Source organism: Ceratotherium simum, chromosome 14 (genome assembly GCF_057802395.1).
Source record: "Ceratotherium simum simum isolate JZ-2026a chromosome 14, ASM5780239v1, whole genome shotgun sequence".
NCBI lineage: Eukaryota > Metazoa > Chordata > Mammalia > Perissodactyla > Rhinocerotidae > Ceratotherium > Ceratotherium simum.
Window position 1 is genome coordinate 55047135 of NC_141913.1, and position 21452 is coordinate 55068586.

The window sequence follows — 21452 nt, forward strand, 5'->3', positions numbered from 1 at the left end:
TGTAAAATGTTACATGTGTTTTTCTATTTTTTATTTGTTATTACTTTTATAAAATGCTTAACTGATTTATGATTATATTTGTCTGAGAATTCTTTTGACATAATAATACAGATTGTCTTAAAGCATACAAGAAATTTGAATATGGGTTTGTTTTCTAGATTTTATGCAACAGGAGTCAGTAGGAGACTTGGGACTCTGAGGTCAGATCTTTTATGCTGCCAAAGATTGTTAGAAATTTAAAAGTAGCTCTGGCTTTTGTAAACATAATAAACAGCAGGACTCAACATTTGAATTTTGCCTTATTCCAAAATATCAGTTACTTTCTTCTTTCCATTTTCCATTTTAATTTTAGCATTTGGATAGCAAAATCATTATCTTGATTCTGTTCTTATGTGTCCCAAATTTTTGGTAATGGAAATATGTTCAAAGAAGACGGACGAAGTGGTTGGATTTGCTTTTTTCCCCTCAGGTCCAATTATCTTCACGTTGTTAATGCTCGTTATTTTGAAGCAGGCCCAGAGAATCTTGTTGATTATCTATTTAAAACTAAAAATATTTATATAATACAAGAAAGATAACTGTAAATGGAGATGTTATCAAGAAAATGATCATAGTTGGTGTATGTGTGTGTTTGTATGTATGTGTAGGGGGAAACAGGGCAATTGACTTGTTAAAGGCTTTACAAACTATTTGTTTGCTGAGACTCCTCCTCTCATTTCCACTAAAACAGGTATATTTGATAATCAAATTCTGATAATCTGAACGTAATTGTTTTAATGAGCATTCATTTCGTAAGACAAGGAAACATCTGGAGAATTTAATTTGAGTGGTTTGATAACTAAAGCATAAATCAACTAGTACATTATAGTATGTTCCCTCGTATTAAAGAAACACAATTAGAGGGAAAAAGAAGCTGAAATTTTTGTTATATATTATATGTACAAATTTCATCAAATGTTTTATTGGAATTAAACACAGTGAATTTACTGGGGATTTTTGTATTTTATGCCCATTCAAAATCTCCATAACAAACCACACTATTTCACTACAACAAATTGGGAATCATTGAGTTCAAGCAAGGTATTGTCCTTTCAAGAAAGATATCTCCCTTTAGGCAGAGCTGAATGAGCTACGATTTGCTGAGAACTATGAACAAAATGGACCAGTCACGTTATCACATTCTTCTCCCCCTTGTGTAACTGAAAATTTCTTACTCACACGTTAATACCTTTTCCTCAGCCATCAAGCAGAGGGACATTTCCCCTCTCCTAAGCTGCCCCTGCACCCTGTACTTCCATTAGAGCACACATTACTATATTGTGATAATATTATTTTTATCGAGTGTATCCTCCTGCCTAATCTGAAAGCTTCTTCTTGACCGCTAGAAATCTGGGTAGATGTAATATTTGTAAAGACAGCACCTGGCAACTGACTGTTTTCTGATTCTCTAAATCATGAGATTCAACGTTGATGGCTTCATGTAAAGTGAACAAACGGTAAACATACACCACTCAATGAGGTTTTAGAAGGACACACCCATGTAACCACGACCCAGATCAAATAAGAGAATCTTGTTAGCCTTCTAGAAGCCTACCTCATACCTTCTCCCTGTCATTACCACTCTATCCAAAGGTAAACACTACTCTGATCTCTCTCATAAGGAGTAGCTTTGCTTCTTTTTGAATTTGTGATAAATGGGATCATGCAGAATGTTTCATTTTGTGCTAGCTCCTTTCACTTACCATTTTGTTTGTGAACTACATCCCTCTATAGCACCAGTGCCTCCATTTTTATTGTTGTATAGTATCCCACTGCATGACTATAGCAAACTTTGTGTAACCATTTTTAGTTTATAGATAATGGCTCAGTTCAGTTTTGAGCTATTAGGAATAATGCTGCTATGATCTTTCTTATGGGTAGTGGTTTTACGTTGTGGTTTTAATTTGCATTTCTTTTTTTTTTTTTTTTTAATTTTTTGTTTATTGCAGTAACATTGGTTTATAACATTGTAAAAATTTCGGGTGTACATCATTATACTTCTATTTCTGCATAGATTACATCATGTTCACCACCAAAATACTGATTACAACCCATCACCACACACATGTACTGAATTATCCCTTTCACCCTCCTCCCTCCCCGCTTCCCCTCTGGTAACCACCAATCCAATCTCTGTCTCTATGTGTTTGTTTATTGTAGTTATTATCTACCACCTAATGAAGGAAATCATACGGTATTTGACCTTCTCCCTCTGACTTATGGAGATTCCTCAAAAAATCAAGGATAGAACTACCATATGATCCAGCCATTCCAATCAGCTATTTTAATATCTGACTTTATCTCATAGTATTGACTGAATGGATTAGCTCAAAGATTTTTCTGTAAGTGGTCTTTTTTTTTTTTTTTTAATTTTTTGTTTATTGCAGTAACATTGGTTTATAACATTGTAAAAATTTCAGGTGTACATCATTGTACTTCTATTTCTGCATGGACTACATCATGTTCACCACCAAAATACTAATTACAACCCATCACCACACACATGTACCGAATTATCCCTTTCACCCTCCTCCCTCCCCCCCTTCCCCTCTGGTAACCACCAATCCAATCTCTGTCCCTATGTGTTTGCTTATTGTTGTTATTATCTACTACTTAATGAAGGAAATCATACGGTATTTGACCTTCTCCCTCTGACTTATTTCACTTTGCATTATACCCTCAATGTCCATCCATGTTGTCACAAATGGCTGGATTTCGTCGTTTCTTATGGCTGAGTAGTATTCCATTGTGTATATATACCACAGCTTCTTTATCCATTCGTCCCTTGATGGGCACTTAGGTTGCTTCCAAGTCTTGGCTATTGTGAATAAGGCTGCAATGAACACAGGGGTGCATGTACCTTTGCAAATTGGTGTTTTCAAGTTCTTTGGATAAACACCCAACAGTGGAATAGCTGGATCATATGGTAGTTCCATCGTTGATTTTTTGAGGAATCTCCATACTGTTTTCCATAGCGGCTGCACCAGTTTGCACTCCCACCAGCAGTGTATGAGAGTTCCCTTCTCTCCACATCCTCTCCAACACATGTTGTTTCCTGTCTTGTTAATTATAGCCATTCTGACAGGCATGAGGTGATATCTCATTGTAGTTTTGATTTGCATTTCCCTGATAGTTAGTGATTTTGAACATCTTTTCATGTGTCTGTTGGCCATCTGTATATCTTCTTTGGAGAAATGTCTGTTCAGGTCTTTTGCCCATTTTTTAATTGGGTTGGTAGTTTTTGTTGTTGAGATGCATGAATTCTTTATATATTTTGGAGATTAAGCCCTTATCAGAAGTATGGTTTGCAAATATCTTCTCCCAATTGTTAGGTTGTCTTTTCGTTTTGTTGATGGTTTCCTTTGCTGTGCAGAAGTTTTTAGTTTGATGTAGTCCCATTTGTTTATTTTTTCTATTGTTTCTCTTGCCCGGTCAGATGTGGTGTTTGAAAAGATGTTGCTAAGACCGATGTCGAAGAGCGTACTGCCTATGTTTTCTTCTAGAAGTTTCACAGTTTCAGGTCTTACATTCAAGTCTTTAATCCATTTGGAGTTAATTTTTGTGTATGGTGTAAGGTAAGGATCTACTTTCATTTTTTTGCATATGGCTATCCAGTTTTCCCAACACCATTTGTTGAAGAGACTTTCTTTTCCCCATTGTATGTTCTTGGCTCCTTTGTCAAAGATTAGCTGTCCATAGATGTGTGGGTTTATTTCTGGGCTTTCGATTCTATTCCATTGATCTGTGTGTCTGTTTTTGTGCCAGTACCATGCTGTTTTGGTTACTATAGCTTTGTAGTATATTTTGAAATCAGGGAGTGTGATACCTCCAGCTTTGTTCTTTTTTCTCAGGATTCCTTTAGCTATTCGGGTCTTTTGTTGTTCCATATAAATTTTAGGATTCTTTGTTCTATTTCTGTGAAAAATGTTGTTGGAACTTTGATAGGGATTGCATTGAATCTATAGATGGCTTTAGGAAGTATGGACATCTTAACTATGTTAATTCTTCCAATCCAAGAGCACGGAATATCTTTCCATTTCTTTGTGTCATCTTCAATTTCTTTCAGAAATGTTTTATAGTTTTCGGTGTACAGATCTTTCACCTCTTTGGTTAAGTTTATTCCTAGGTATTTTATTCTTTTTGTTGCAATTGTAAATGGGATGGTATTCTTAATTTCTCTTTCTGCTACTTCGTTGTTAGTGTACAGAAATGCAACTGATCTTTGTATGTTGATTTTGTATGCTGCAACTTGACCATATTCGTTTATTACTTCTAAAAGTTTTCTGGTGGATTCTTTAGGGTTTTCTATATATAAAATCATGTCATCTGCAAATAGTGACAGTTTCACTTCTTCCTTTCCAATTTGGATCCCTTTTATTTCTTTCTCTTGCCTGATTGCTCTGGCTAGGACTTCCAATACTATGTTAAATAGGAGTGGTGACAGTGGGCATCCTTGTCTGGTTCCTGTTCTTAGAGGGATAGCTTTCAGTTTTTCACCATTGAGGATGATATTAGCTGTGGGTTTCTCATATATGGTCTTTATTATGTTGAGGTACTTTCCTTCTATACCCATTTTATTCAGAGTTTTTATCATAAATGGATGCTGTATCTTGTCAAATGCTTTCTCTGCATCTATTGAGATGATCATGTGATTTTTGTTCTTCATTTTATTAATGTGGTGTATTACGTTGATTGATTTGCGAATGTTAAACCATCCCTGCATTCCTGGAATAAATCCCACTTGATCATGGTGTATAATCTTTTTAACTTATTGTTGTATGCGATTTGCTATTATTTTGTTGAGGATTTTCGCATCGATGTTCATCAGTGATATTGGCCTGTAATTTTCTTTTTTTGTGTTGTCCTTGTCTGGTTTTGGTATCAGGGTAATGTCAGCTTCGTAGAATGAGTTAGGGAGCTTCCCCCCCTCCTCAATTTTTTGGAAGAGTTTGAGAAGGATAGGTATTAAGTCTTCTTTGAATGTTTGGTAGAATTCACCAGGGAAGCCGTCTGGTCCTGGACTTTTATTTTTGGGGAGGTTTTTGATTACTGTTTCAATCTCCTTACTGGTGATTGGTCTATTCAAATTCTCTACTTCTTCTTGATCCAGTTTTGGAAGGTTGTATGATTCTAAGAATTTATCCATTTCTTCCAGATTGTCGAATTGGTTGGCATATAGCTTTTCATAGTATTCTCTTATAATCTTTTGTATTTCTGAGGTGTCTGTTGTAACCTCTCTTTCATTTCTGATTTTACTTATTTGTGCCTTCTCTCTTTTTTTCTTGGTGAGTCTAGCTAAAGGTTTGTCTATTTTGTTGATCTTTTCAAAGAACCAGCTCTTGGTTTTATTAATTTTTTCTATTGTTTTTGGTCTCTATTTCATTAATTTCTGCTCTGATTTTTATTATTTCCCTTCTTCTACTGATTTTGGGCTTTGTTTGTTCTTCTTTTTCCAGTTCCTTTAGGTGCATTGTTAGATTGTTTATTTGAGATCTTTCTTGTTTGTTGAGATAGGCTTGTATCGCTATAAACTTCCCTCTTAGAACCGCTTTTGCTGTATCCCATAAATTCTGGCATGTCGTATTTTCATTTTCATTTGTCTCCAGGTATTTTTTGATTTCTTCTTTGATTTCTTCGTTAACCCAGTCGTTGTTCAGTAGCATTTTGTTTAATCTCCACGTATTTGTGGCTATTCTGATTTTCTTCCTATAATTGATTTCTAGTTTCATACCATTGTGGTCAGAAAAGATGCTTGGTATTATTTCAATCTTCTTAAATTTATGGAGACTTGTTTTGTGGCCTAATATGTGATCAATCCTGGAGAATGTTCCATGTGCATTTGAGAAGAACGTGTATTCTTCGGTTTTTGGATGGAATGCTCTGTATATGTCTACTAGGTCCATCTGTTCTAGTGTGTTGTTTAAGGCCAATGTTTCCTTATTGATCTTCTGTTTGGATGATCTATCTGTTGGTGTAAGTGGAGTGTTAAAGTCCCCTACTATTATTGTGTTACTGTCTATTTCTGTTTTTATGTCTGTTAATAATTGCTTTATATATTTAGGTGCACCTACATTGGGTGCGTAGATATTTACAAGTGTTATATCCTCTTGTTGGATTGTTCCCTTGATCATTATGTAATGCCCTTCTTTGTCTCTTTTTACAGTTTTTGTTTGAAAGTCTATTTTGTCTGATATGAGTACTGCTACCCCAGCTTTCTTTTCATTGCCATTTGCGTGGAGTATCTTTTTCCATCCCTTCACTTTCAGTTTGTGAGTGTCTTTAGGTCTGAAGTGTGTCTCTTGTATGCAGCATATATATGGGTCTTGTTTTTGTATCCAGTCAGCCACCCTATGCCTTTTAATTGGAGCATTTAGTCCATTGACGTTTAAAGTAGCTATTGATAAGTATGTAATTACTGCCATTTTTTAACTTTTTTTTTTTTTTCCCTCAGTGTTTTAGTAGTCCTTCTCTGTTCCTTACTTCTTCTATACAGAATTGATGGTCACTTTAGTTTGACCTCTGTCTGAAAGCTGTACTCTTTAACTCCCCTCCTCCCTCCTTTTATGTTTTTGATATCATATCTAACCTCTTTTTTGTGCATTTGTATCCATTACATTCTAATTTTGGAAATAGATAATTTTTCCTATTTGTGGTCTTCTCTTTTCCCCTTAAATCAGTCCCTTTAACATTTCTTGTTACACTGGTTTCTTGGTGACAAACTCCTTTAATTTTTGCTTATCTGGGAAAATTTTGATCTCTCCTTCCATTTTGAACGATAACCTTGCTGGGTAGAGTATTCTTGGCTGTAAGTTTTTTCCTTTTAGCACTTTAAATATATCGTGCCATTCTCTTCTAGCCTGTAAGGTTTCTGCTGAGAAGTCAGCTGATAGCCTTATGGGGTTTCCTTTGTATGTAACTTGACATTCTCTTGCGGCTTTTAGGATTCTCTCTTTATCTTTAATTCTGGACATTTTGATTATGATGTGTCTTGGTGTGGGCCTCTTTGGGTTTATCTTGTTTGGGGCTCTCTGTGCTTCCTGTACCTGGATGTCTGTTTCCTTCCGTAGGTTAGGGAAGTTTTCATCTATTATTTCTTGAAATAGATTCTCTGCCCCCTTGTCTCGCTCTTCTCCTTCCGGGACACCTATAACCCGGATGTTAGTGCGCTTGATGTTGTCCCAGAGGTCCCTTAGACTGTCCTCACTCTTTTTAATTCTTTTCTCTTTTACCTGTTCACCTTGGGTAATTTCTTCTAGTCTTTCTTCCAGCTCACAGATCCGTTCTTCTGTATCCTCTACTCTGCTTTTGAGTCCCTCTAATGAATTTTTCATTTCCAGTATTGTATTCTTCATTTCTGATTGGTTCTTTTTTATATCTTCCATTTCTTTGTTGACATTCTCACTGAGTTCATCTATTCTTCTCCCCAGATCAGTGAGCATCCTTAACACTCTTAGTTTGAACTCTCTGTCGGGTAGGTTGCTCATTTCTGTTTCACTTAGTTCCTTTTCTGGGGTTTTGTCCTGTTCCCTTACTTGGAATGTATTCTTTTGCCTCCTCATTTTGCCGCTCTCCCTGTGCTTGTGTCTACGTATTAGGTAGGTCAGCTACGTCTCCTGCTCTTGGATAGGTTACCTTATGTAAGTGATGCCTTAGGAGGCTTCCAGTGTGCTTCCCTCAGTTCTCAATGTTCCAGGGGTGGCCCCTATGTGGGCTACATGTGTCCTTCTATTTTGGCCTGTTAGCTCTCCCTATAGGTGCCCAGGGAGGCTGAGTTATGCTGCTGGCCAGCTGTTGTAATGCTCAGCTGCTTGTAGTTGTTGTGGGCCCTTCAGTCTCTTTATCAGGTGTGGGGAGCCCCAGCACAGTTGGCTGTAAGTTCTAATACCACATTTGTGTTGCAGTATTTCTTTTAAGTGAGTAGGCCCCCAGTGTGGCAGGTTGTTAGGCTCAGGGCCTTACAATTGCTGTAAACCTCTAGCCTATTAGGTCTCTTGTCAGCTCTCTGAGGATTGCCGCTGGGTGGGGCTGCCCTCAGGCACAGGAGCACCCAATTGTTTCAGGCTTTGGAAGGTGGGCCAAACCTCCTATGTGGGTCTTTGAGAAGCACAAGTCTTCTGCAGCTGACAAGCCCTGTTGCCCACAGGTCCACACACACAGTCAACACAGTCCTGCCCCGTGTGAGTGCCCCGACCTCCCCAAGCGGACCGAGTCTCTCCACGGCGGGAGCCCCACACACTCCGCCACCACCCCACACTCTCCACTGGCTCCTTGTGCACACCCTGCCCCGCTCAAGTCAGCTCATTTGCCAGGCTGCAGAGAATCCAGTCACCAATCTATGCAGGCCCACATGTTGCCTGAGGGCTTGTTGTTGGGTGGGGCCAGTCTCTAGGGTGGGCTGCCTGCCCTGGCTGAGCTGGATTAAATCGGTGCTCTAGCGGGTGGAGCAGACCCTGGGCTAGCAGGTCTCAGGGAGAACTCCAATGGCGTCTGTGTCAGCACGCTCACACCAGGCCACAACAATGGCCGCCGCCAATGTCCCAGTCCCTGGAGAGGTCTCACCCCTCACCGAGATGCACTCAGGGCCTATTAGGTGAGTCTCTTGTCACCGAAGCACTGTGCACCTTTCTTTCTGGTGATTTTAGGATGCTTTCTGGAACGGGTGAGTTTGTGCGCGGGCCCTTTAAGAGCCAGTTTTAGTTTCTTTGTGAACCGGGTTTTCCGGGGGTGCTCCCCAATGCTTTAGTAGCAGGCACAGTCAGATATTATGCCGCTCGTCTCGATTGTGCTGGGTCCACAAAATGCCCACAGCGGGGGCGCTCCCCGGCTCAGGGCCCCGCGCCTCCAGGGAGGCTGCGTACCTGTGAGCTGCTCCCGGCGGCCGTGAAGCTGGCGGCTTGTGAAGGTGGCGTTTTTCCTCTCCAGAAGGGAGTCTCTGCCTCTTCTACCCCAGTTAGGATTGTCCGTTGTTGCAGGAGTTCCTCTTATCCAGTTTTCAGTTCTGTCTCAGGGGTAATTTTTCACGAGTAGTTGTAAATTGGCTGTGTCCGCGGGAGGAGGTGAGTTCAGAGTCTGCCTACGCCGCCATCTTGACTCCCGGAGCCTTAATTTGCATTTCTGTGGTAACTAATAATGTGAGAACATCCCAAATATTTATTGACTATGTGGATATCATCTTTTGTGAAGTACATTTTAAAATGTCTAATGTGTTTTTTAAAAAATCATGTTAACTTTTTCTTGATAATTTTTAATAATATTTTTACATTCCAGATATGAATCTTCAGAGGGTATAGGTATGATAAGATCTTCTCCCATGCAACTGTTTGCATTTTCATTCTGTTGACAAGATCTTCTCATGAACAGAAATTCTTAGTTTTAATAAAGTTAAATTTATAAATATTTACCTTATGGTTAATACTTGCTATCCTGTTTGGAAATCTTTGCTTACTGCAAGGTGATTAAGAGATTTTCCTTAGTTAACGTGTAGGAGCTTTGTTGTCTTACACTTTTAGGTCAGTGCTCTCTTTGGAAGTAATCTTTTTTAAATAGTGTGATGTAGAAGTTAGTTGCATATGGATATATGATTGAGCCAACACCTTTTGTTGAAAAAAGGAAAAATAATTTCCCATACTGAACTGTCATAAATCAGGCAAGGTGTGGGTCTGTATTTATACTCTATTCTCTTCCATTAGTCTTTCTCTCTCCTCGTGCCGAAATCTCATTGTCTTGATTACTGTAGCTTTATACTGTCATTCATATCCAGTCATATAGTTCCTCTAACTTTGTTCTTCTCTAACATTTTCTTGGCTGTGTTTGACACTTGGCATTTCCAAATGAATGTTATAATCAACTTGTCAGTTTCCACAAAATAAACTTTCTGAGGTTTTGACTGGAATTACATTGAATCTATAGGTCTATTTGGGTACAAGTGTCATCTTTACAATTTTGAGCTTTCCAATCAATAACATGATATATCCCTCCATTTACTTAGGTACTCTTTAGTTTATCTCAATAACATATTATAGTTTATAGAACATAAGCTTACCCATCTTCTGTTATATCCCTAACTATTTTGATGTATTTCATGCTATTATAAAATGGTATTGGTTTTAAAAATTTGATATTTGATATGTATTTGTTTCAAGAATATAGAAGTACACATAATTGTATACATTGACCTTATACCCAGTAACTTTGCTAACTTCACTTATTAGTTCTAATAGTTTGTTGATTGATTTGAATTTTCTACTTAATCATATTATAGGAAAATGACAGTTTTATTTTTCCCTTTGTATTCCTATTTAATTTAATTTCCTTTTCACTGGCTAAAACCTCTCCTCTTGTATAATGCTGAGCAGTAGTAATATTAGCAGATACCCCTTTCTAATTTCTAATTTTGGAGGGAAAGCTTTCAACAATTCACCGTTAAGATTATTGCTTTAGGTTTTCTTCAGATAACTGTCATCATATCACATATTTTCTTTTCTATTCTTGTTTTGCAAAGTTTTTTTAAATCATAAACTAGTGTTCAATTTTATCAAATGCATTTTGTTTCTCTATTGAGATTTTTTCTTGTTTATTTTGTTAATATGGTTTATTAAGTGAATTGCAATGATTGATAATCAAATGCAATTTTGTATTCCTGAAATATATTCAACCTCTTTGTGATATATTAATCTTTTTAATCACTAGATTTTTCTTGCTAATGTTTATGTTCTTTTTTGATATCTATATTAGTGGGAGATACTTGTCATAAAGTTCTTGTCAGGTTTGGTGTCAAGGTTGTTTTGACCTCATAAAAAGAGTTGGAGTGTGTTCACTCATTTTCTTTTATCTGGAAAAGTTGGTATCATTTCGTGGTATAAAATATTTTCTTTGTAAACAATCTGCTGGATTTTAGAGCTATTTTCTCTGAAATATCTCTTACTCATTCGTTTATTCATTCATTCATACAAGAAATATTTACTTCATGTCCATTCTAACCCAGGCATTGTGCTATCCCCTGGGATGGAATGGTGAGCAGAAACAAACATGGTTCTTATCCCACTGGGCTCACAGCTTAGCCAGTGGGGGAGATAGCGAGTGATCAAATAATTTTAAAACATGAACCAAAACTCTGTCACACACACACATTCTATGTGTCACACATACAATGAGTGCCAGTGTTCAGAGATCACATCAGGGACCCAGATCTAAGACATGATTATGGAGGCTTCCTGAGGAAGCTGATAGTCAGAAATAGATTGATCAACTAATTTCCTTTCTTTCATTTGAACTGACATCCAATTCATATGGTTAGAATGCTGTAAATGAGAATGACTGTCCAGTGTGGCTCATTTTCTATGTTTTGTAGAGGATTTCCCAACATAAAGGAGTCTGGCAATCCAGAAGCAAATTCATGTCCTTCAATACTAAATTAAAATCTGGCACGAAGATTACATATTTAAGTCAAAAAAGAAAAAAATACTAACAATAAATAAGCCATAATGGGACCCTTAATAACAATGATTCGAATAAATACTTGCGGCTTGTCTTAAATTCAGTGCAGTCACTTTTCTTATCATTTTTACTTGTTTGCAAAGATATTTAAGTTTGCATTTTCCAGGATGTTGTATTTTATAAACTTTTTAATTAATTTCATAAATATCATATTTATATTTTATGTTAACTGTTGTTGGGATGCTGTGTTAACATCTCTTTCCTAACTCTTTTATCGGACTCAAGTACAGTACTTTAATGCCATAGAGAGAAAGCAAATCTTGAGTACTCAATATTCTTCTCAATAATGAAAAATGCTAAGTTTCATTCTATACGGGAAGTTAGCTAATGCCTTATAAAACTATGCCAAATACAGGCAGCAGGATAATGTACACAGTATGTTGCAAAGTTCCTTTTTGATTTTCCAGGGGAAAATCAGTACCATTTAATTAATAAATAAAGCAAGTTATTTTAATTTAAAACACATACTATGCCATTTTGAGTAAGAATATAAACACTATTTAATGTAATTGTAGGTAAAAGTAAAATAAAATCTCCAAAAATAATTTTAAGATTCCCTTAGGAAACAACTGTCAAAGAGTTTCAGGATTTGAATTCTATTTGAGACATAGTGAGTGTAGACATTTTACTAAATATGCTAGATCAAATATCACTTTAACCTAGAAACTTCTTAACTATAAAATTGGAGCCTGTTCTAAATATCACAGAAACTACTGTAAAGTTTTTCAGTGCAATTTTTTGTTTAAAACTAAGATTTTACAGATGCAAATGGTTAAATGTTTAACATGTCAAATTGATATTTTAGTTTGAAATGGGGAATTTAAAAACTATGATTTTCAATCATATTCCTAAAATAGATTTCATTAGAAAATATACAGCCAGAGAAACGAAAATATTGAAATATTCACAAGCCATCATTTGAATAATATAGAATAGCAAGATTAAAGTGGTATTATAAATATTTCAAAATCTTTTCTGTTAGGCCAGAGGCTCTGTGAAATTACAACTAATGAAAATAATTTATAATAATAAAAAATTGGAATAGACTTTTGCTGATCTGAAGAATTTATTTGTCTATCATATATACACACACTCTCACACACACACAGGCACTCAGAATGAATAGAAAATAGAGAGGCATAGAGAGATAAATATAATCAGATGTACCTCTTGGGTTATAATGAGAAGTAAAAATGACAATATATGAGAAACGCTTTGGAAGATGCTTGATAATTTCTCTCACTCTGTCTCTCTTTTCCTCTGTCTCTCTCCAAATGTCCTTGTAAGTTGCCAAAAAGTTTAGTTTATTTATTATTTGATGAGCAAAAATTATTCTTAAATAAATATAAATATTACAAAATATATTAGTTGATAAGCATTTAAAAAATGAATTATCCTCAAGTTGACTTTTATTGATGAAACCGAAAAGCTTCAAGATTTGAATGCCGCTTTACGTGCTCAAGCAATATTGAACTTAAATAAGGTGCCGTTTGGATAGAAAGATTTTCTCATACTCTTGTACCTTGCATTCAAAAATGGGGAAAGAAAATCTAAATAATTAGTAGAGAGTTTTCATTGTTCCAAAAGCAAAACAATATCTTGCATGTTAATTGTAAAAAATGCTTTTCAAAAAATTAATTTATTAGAAGATCAAAATGTAAAAATGCACATGTCCATTTTTACTCTAGAGAGGAAAATCATATGTATTGAATTAAATGTGCTGTAGAGTATAGCAACTTCAAATCTTTTGTAATTATGTCATATGCTCTTGAGAAAAATTTAACGAAAGTGATTCTGTATGCTGTTTTCATTTTCTAATTTTAAGTTGTTAAAGGCATTGTTGCATGTCAGTTTATATTTCCTGTTACTATTACCTCTTCACAGAGCCAAAATATACTAATGAAAACCCAGAATATTTCTCCCTTGTTGGTTTTTGATTTCCAAAATATCAATAGGGACTAAAAATGGGTTTTTCTGACAATTCACATTTTTTATGAAGACTATAGTCTTTTAGCTATTTAAAGTAATCTGTAGAGAAACTTTTTTCTGCTGTCAACCTAATATATCAAAAATTTTAGAAGAGTAATTAATAAAGTGAAGCTGTGTGTAGATTCTAAAACTATATTTGGATTCCAATTAGTTTAAGTACAATAGGAAAAAACAGAATAAAAGGTAATTTTATTAATTTGTGGCTGTCAGCCTGATTATATACCTGATTTGCTTGGTTTGTGATGGCTTTCTTCCTTTTTGGGTTGGTTACATAATGTCCTTCCTGTAAACTAATGGCATGTTTAGCTATCTATCCTTCGTGATGGCTTTCAAAAAGACCAGCCAGCTTTATCTTATGTCAACATATCTGATTTAAACAAGATACAATATTTCTTGCATTTATTCTCTTCAATAGAACATATCCTTAGTGCCATGGAGCCTTTATATTTTAACATTATTGGAAGAGACACCGTAAAATTTATTTACTCTTAATCTTATGATTGGTATTTGTATTGAGAATTACTGTTTCTTATTTCCTCATTTTGTATCATTTAACTTTCCCATTGACCTTGACTTTAACTAACTGATAAATTTTAACATTTTGTTTCTTAAATACTTACACTTTTATGTGAAGTTAGACTAAATTGGGACGGATGGCAATGGTAATTGATAATTTGAGCGAGTGATTTTAATAGACATGAATTGTATGTCTGTATTGCTGCAAATTAACAATATTACACCAAAACTTAGTGGCTAAGCATTTATTGTTTCTCAGTTTTTGTGGGTTAGGATTCAGGTGACTTAGTTGGGTCCTGTCTCTGGGTCTCTCAAGGGGCTTCAATTAAAGTATCAGCCAGGGCTCAGTGGCCTTCAGGTTCAGCATGGGGTGGGTCTGCTTCCAACTCCCTCAAAGGCTGTGGGCAGGATTTAATTTCTCTTGAGCTGTTGACCAGAGGCTTCCTTTGGTTCCTTGCCATATGAACCTCTCCATAGGAAAGCTTATGACATGGTTCTTGGCTTCATCAGAGTGACCAAGAGTGGAGGCAATAGAGACAGTGCTAGCAAGATGGAAGTCTCGTTCTCTCCTAGCCTAATTTCAGAAATGACATCCTGTCACTTTTGCAATATTATACTCATTGTGATCAGGTCACTAGGGCCAGCCTCTGGTTAATGGGAGGGGATTACACAAGGTTGTGGCTACCAAAACAAGGGAGGACTGGGGGACATTTTAGAAATGTGCCTACTATGTTTTCTTTCTATAATAATACTTTAAAAAGATATTATTCATGTACATTGGGAGGAAACATTTTGAATTGTCTTTCTTTACCATTTTATCCAATTATCCTGAGGTTAAGGAAATGTTTGAAGCCGTAGAACAAAACATAGCTATGCAGCTTGAAGTCATCACCATAATCTTGCTTTTTATCGGCATTTATTAACACCTGATTGATCACATTAATTGTTACATAGCTACTATCTATATTTGAAATGTAAGGATGAAAGTTAAACTGAAAGATTTGTATGCCGTAACATTTATCTTACTTCATAACCAATGCTGAATTCCTAATACAAAATGTCAACTCTTGGAACACCAATTTGAGTGACAGTGAATTTTTCACCTGAACCCATGAAAGCCACAAGGAGGTGACACATTTTCAGGTACACAAGGCTGGTTCAACATTTGAAAACCAGTGTAATCCTCTATATCAACAGATGAAAGAACAAAGTCATATAATCAAATAAATTGATGCACAAAAAGCATTTGGTACAATTCAACACTCATTCATGATAAAAACTCAGCAAACTAAGAATGGCGGGAAATACCTCAACTTGATAAAAAGCATCTAGGAAAAAATACCCTACAGCTATCATCATACTTAATGTTCAAAGATGGTATGCTTTTCCCCTAGGATTGGGAACACGGCAAGAATGTCTTCTCTCATCACTCATTTAACATAGTACTGGAAGTTCTAGCCACTGCAGTAATGCAAGAAGAAGAAATAAAGCACACCTAGATCAAAAAGTTATAAACTATCCCCATTTACAGATGGCCTGAATGTCTGCGTAGAGAAATCCCAAGGAATCTGCAAGAACAAAACGAAACAAAACTCCTAGAATTAATGAGTTCAGCAAGGTTGCAGGATATAAGAGCACCACACAGGAAATCAACTGTATTTCTCTACGCTAACATAAGCATGTAGAAAAAGAAATTAAAAACACAATATTCTTTATAATCACTACCAAGAAAATGCAACCTAACATAACATATACAGGCCCTGTATGCTGCTAACTGCATAATGCTGCTGAAAGAATTCAAATAAGATCGAAATTCCTGAAGAGTCATACTGTGTTCACGGATTTGAAGAGTCAACATAATAAAAAATGCCACTTCTCCCCAAAGTGAAATATAGGTTTAATGCAATTCCCATAAAAACCTCAAGAAGTTGTTTTGGTGCACATAGGTGAGCTTATTCTAAAATTTATGGAAAAATGATCAAGCTCTAGAATAGCTAAAGCAATCTTGACAAAGAAGAATCGAGTGGGAGGAAATGCTCCACAGATATTGCCTTACTGTATAGCACAATAATCAAGATAGTGTTGTACGTATGGGGGGGAGTGATAGACACATAGATCAGTGGATCAGAACAGACAACCCAGAAACAGACCCAGATAAATATGCTCACCTGATTTTTGACAAAGATGCAAAAGAAATTCAATGGAAGAAGGACCGCCTATCAGCAAATGATGTCGGAGCTATTGGACCTCTATAGGCAAAAACCAGTGTCATGTCCTAAACCTCACACCTGATACCAAAATTAACTCAAACTGGATCATGGACTTACCTGTAAAACATTACACTATAAGACTTTTAGAAAAAAAATATAGGAGAAAATCTTCAGGATCTAGGGGTAGGTAAGTTCTTAGATTGGACACCAAAAGCACAATCCATAAAGAATACAGATAAATTAGATACCATGTAAATGAAAAACTGTTGCTCTGTGAAAGACGATGTTAAGGGAGTGAAAAGAGGAGATACATATTGGGAGAAAATATTTGCAAGCCACATATCTGACAAAAGACTGTATTCCCAAAAACCCAATAGTAAAAACCAAAAATACAAATAGAAAATGGCCAAAAGACATTTCACCAAAAATGATTATATATAGATATAGTATGTACACACACGGCAAAGACATTCTTAGCTATAAGGGAAATGCAAGTTAAAACCACAGTGAGCTATGCACCTATCAGAATGGCTAAAATAAAAAAAATTTAGTGACAACACTCAACACTGGAGAGGATGAGAATGTAAAACGGTATAGTCACTCTGGGAAACAGTTTGGCAGTTTCTTATAAAACTAAACATGCAATTATTTTATAACCCAGCAGTTGAACTCATGGACCTTCATCTGAGAGAAATTAAAACTTACATCCACGCAAAAACATGTATACCAATGTTCATAGCTGCTTTATTTGTAATAGCCAAAAACTGAAAACAGGTCGTGTCCTTCAGCAGATCAGCAGGTTAAACAGACTGTGGTCCATACCTACCATTGGATGCTCCTCAGAGACAAAAACAAACAAAACTCCCAAACAAGACTATTCATATACGCAGCAACTTGGCTGATCTCCAGAGCACTGTGCTGAGTGAATGGGCGAAAAAGCCAATCTCCAAAGATTAGATGGTGCATTATTCAATCTCCATAACATTTTTGAAATGAGAAAATTTTAGAAATGGGAGACAATTTAGTGGTTTCCAGGGATTAGAGACAGGCTGGGGGACCGTGAAGGAGGTGAGTTCTGTTTTGACTGTGGTGGTGGATACACAAACCTATACATGTGATAAAACTGCATGGAACAAAACACACAGACAAACCAAACGGGTACAAGTTAAACTAGGAAAATCTGACTAAGGTCAGTGAGTTGTATTGGTTTCAGGATACTGGCTGGGACGTTGGACTATACAGTTTTGGAAGATGTTACCATTGGGCGAAACTGGCTAAAGAGGACATCTTGGGATATCTTGGTATTGTTTCCTACAACTGCATGTGAATCTACTATTATCTCAATAAAAAATTCAGTTCTAAACAAACAAACAAGAATCAACACTTAGGTTCTAACAAGTGTTAGTCTTGCTATTGAAACGAATTAAAGCCTTCCAATGTAATTGAACCAAAAAAAGAGAGTATAGTTTAGTCAATGATCAGGAGATAAAATTGTCACTATTAACCAAACAAAAATGAAAATGTGGTCTAATTAAAGTTCTCAGTAGTAAAGGTGGAAATCCACAAACCCCGTGGATATCTGAAATACTTACAGATACACACATAGGCTTACTTGGACTTGTTGCCTCACCCTCATTGCCAGGCTCATAGTAAGCAGTCTAGTGGAATGTTCTAATCCAAGAGAGAAGTTAGGAAGTAGAGCAGACTTAACATTTGACCTAGCCTCCCTTTTATTTCTCTAGTTTTCATTCCAGTATGTTACCTTATGTTTTCTTATCATCGAATATACCTATGATGCATCATTACTTTACAATATCTAAAATCTTCACAGTTGCACTATCATTTAGAGTCTTTCTGATGCTTCTCACAGTGTACTCCAACCCCACCGTTTGTTGAGTGTTTTGGATGCAAATATATTCAAATTTAGAATTTAATTCAAAATCTCTATTTTGTGTGTTATTGGATTGTTATTTGAGTGATCAAATATACCTATGCATGTATGTTTATATATGTGAAAAAATATGCTGTATATGTTAGCAAGCAGTATAAAGAAGAAAATTATAATCACACATATTCTAGATATAATCACTCTTAAAAGTTGAAAATTTTTTACTGCAATCATAATTACTTTAAAAATTAATTCGGTAAAAATATACTTTTTATGCAACTTTTGCTACCTTAATGTTTTATATATATTTTTCAACATTGAAATTTACATTATTATTTAATATACATCAATAGGTTCTGTTTTAAAAAGTGTGATTGTTTTGAGGATAATAGCAAAAAAAGAAATCATCATTGAGAAGGCAATGAAATTGAGCATAAAAATGCCCTAACTTGCTGCATAATATTTAAATTTCACCTGCTTTTAGGTACCCATATACTATGAAGTACTTACTAGTCAAAAGCATAATCATTTGTAAAAGATTTCTGTGGTTTAGGTGAGAAAGGCTAGGTCAAAGCATGGGAGAATTACTGTTTTTAAGTATATGCCTTTCTTATTTAGCACTTTCTCTTGATTTCTCAGTTTTTCTAGCTCCAGAATGTAAAAACAAATAAAAACCTCTTAACTGTCTAATATACAGACATTACTATTTATTACAAAGATAGATAGCAAAGATTGACATTTTAATTGGAGAGTACAAACATTTCAAAATAGTAGAAGGGAGGTTCAGTTTACTCAATACGAGAGTGGAAATCTCATCTGTCTTTGGGGTAGTTGAATTCCCTGTCTGACTTTTCAAGTGTTTTGTGTTACGGAAACCTCAAATGTGTTTTGTTAAATTCTTTACCCTTAAGGTTTAGACTGAAGAGTAATTTAGAGGAAATTCCATCCATATGTTTATAATTTAATATGTTAGGCTGTTTTTTTCTTTTCTTTTTTATATTTGACGTCCAAGAACTCTCTTGAGCTGCTTCTTTCAGGGATCTTTTGGCAAGATTAGACTAAATCACAAACCAGAAATTTGTTTGGAACTCAATGTACATCAATAATGCATAGAGTCTGAACAATACCAAGAAGTTTTCTCATTTTGACTCTAAATGTCATAAACACAGAGTTGAAGATTACTCAGTGGCATTGAAGGACATTGAAAATAATTCCAGTTAATGTTAACTCAGAGTCAATAAATTTTTGTATTCTTGAATTATACTTTATTTTGGAAATTGTTAGTATGCTTTAAAATTTCTTTACCTTACTATTTACTATTTAATGAACAGTGAATTTTCAATGAACTAGCTCAACCACACATCTTCATCTACTCAACTAGATCTGCGAAACAATTTCTAGATGTCTAGTCTTTTAAAATAGGCTCTGCTCTTTTCTATCATAGCGTAATGGTGATTAGTAAACGTGCATGATTTGGATAAAACAATATAATCTTAATGTATGTTAGTGATTATTAAGTTATGGCCTGCAATCAAATGAACATTTATTGAACTTGATAACCTATGCAGGCGCTTTATATTTTTTTGAATCTGAAAAAGACTTTATAAGCATGTGCCATGATCCTTGGAAACAATAATGAAACATAGAAATTCATATTCAAAATACATTGAAAGTAACTGTGATTTCCCCTTAAGTCTTTTTCTCCTGTATAATTATAGTGAAAATGGATTAAACAGAAAAGTGATTTGACATGGAGGAATTATTTTCTCCAGGTACTGCTGACGTTTTTAAATATACACAAAAGTTTAGCTCAATATGCTAAATAATAACACTAAAATAAGATACAATCCAGTTAAAAAACTATATGTGTACTGTATGTGTATATATGTATGGACACATTGTGTATACAGGCACACATTTATATACGTGTATATACATACACACATATGTGTGGTACGTATTTTTTGAGGTGGCTTGGAAAGGCACTTTAAGGGTACTGAAATCTTAATTCTTTAAATTTTCCTCTGTTGAACAGGCAATTTAATGTCGTGTTCATGGAGGAAAGCTGGGCTCCAAAAGAGTATCTTGTTCCGAGGCCAAGAATGTGAGGACAGTGTTGGTGCCACTAACTACTTCTTGGTCCCCTCCTGCTGGCCTTTAGACTTTTTTTTTTTTATAAGAAACACAAGAAGGTGGTATTGGCTGCTAAGTTCTGTAGGCTTCTGTATGGTTTGATGTGTTGAAACTAAAGTCTTCCCCTCGACCCTCACTCTCCCTAAGTTAAGGGGCAATGAGACCACACACTTTGCTGTGTCGTTTGAGTCAGGATGCTGACATTTATCCTGAACATTTGTGAAAGAAACAATTTGAGATAGTGGAATTCGCTCTAAACTTTGAAATGAAAGATCTGAATTAAGCTCTGTCTCTGCCACTTATCAGGCTTTCTCACATTGGTCCAGGAACCCAGACCTACCTAATAGAATTTCCATAAGTGTCATGCAAAATGTACATTAAAAGTGTTTTAAAAATAGATATATTATACAAATGTAAGGAGTTATTACATCTGGAGATTGATGCTTAAAATTCTACTATTAACATTCCATCCTCTTAGTTTAAAACTTCAATACCTCTTAAAAGTTAAATACACAGAGCAGGGGAATATATGGAAATCTAAGGATCTGAGGGAAGAGTATTCCACTCACGAGGTAGGAATGAACACTGCCTCTTCAAAGAACAGGAGGAAAGTCTATATGACTTGAGCACGAAGGAAAGGTAAAGAAGGGATAGGATGTGAGAAATCAGGGAGGGAGGCTGGGGCAAGATCATGTGAGACTGAGGCTGTGGTTAAACATTTTCATTTTACTTTAATTGTAATAGGGAAGCAATGATAAGTTTTAATTAGAGGGTTATGTCATTTTATTTAAAATTATAAAAAGATTCTTTGGCTGCTGCATATCAGCTAGATAGAGAGATGTATTAGTAGGCATTCAAGTAGTAATGTTGAGAGGGGTGGTGGTTGTTTCCACAGGATAGAAACAATGAAGGTGGAAAGAAGTACATGGATCTAGGAAGTAATTTGAAGGAATGAGGTAACAGAACTTGCTGACTAAATGTGGGTCAGAGAGAGAAAGCAGGTTTTTGACTTGAGCTGTTGGATGAGTGGTGGTGCCATTTACTGTGATGTTAATGATGGAAAAGAAAAACAAATTTGCAAAGGGCTGGAGATCAACAGTTCAATTTGGTCAATGTGAAGGTTGAGATAGAGATTCCTATTAGACATCCAAGTGGAGATATAGAAAAATTTTCAACTGTTT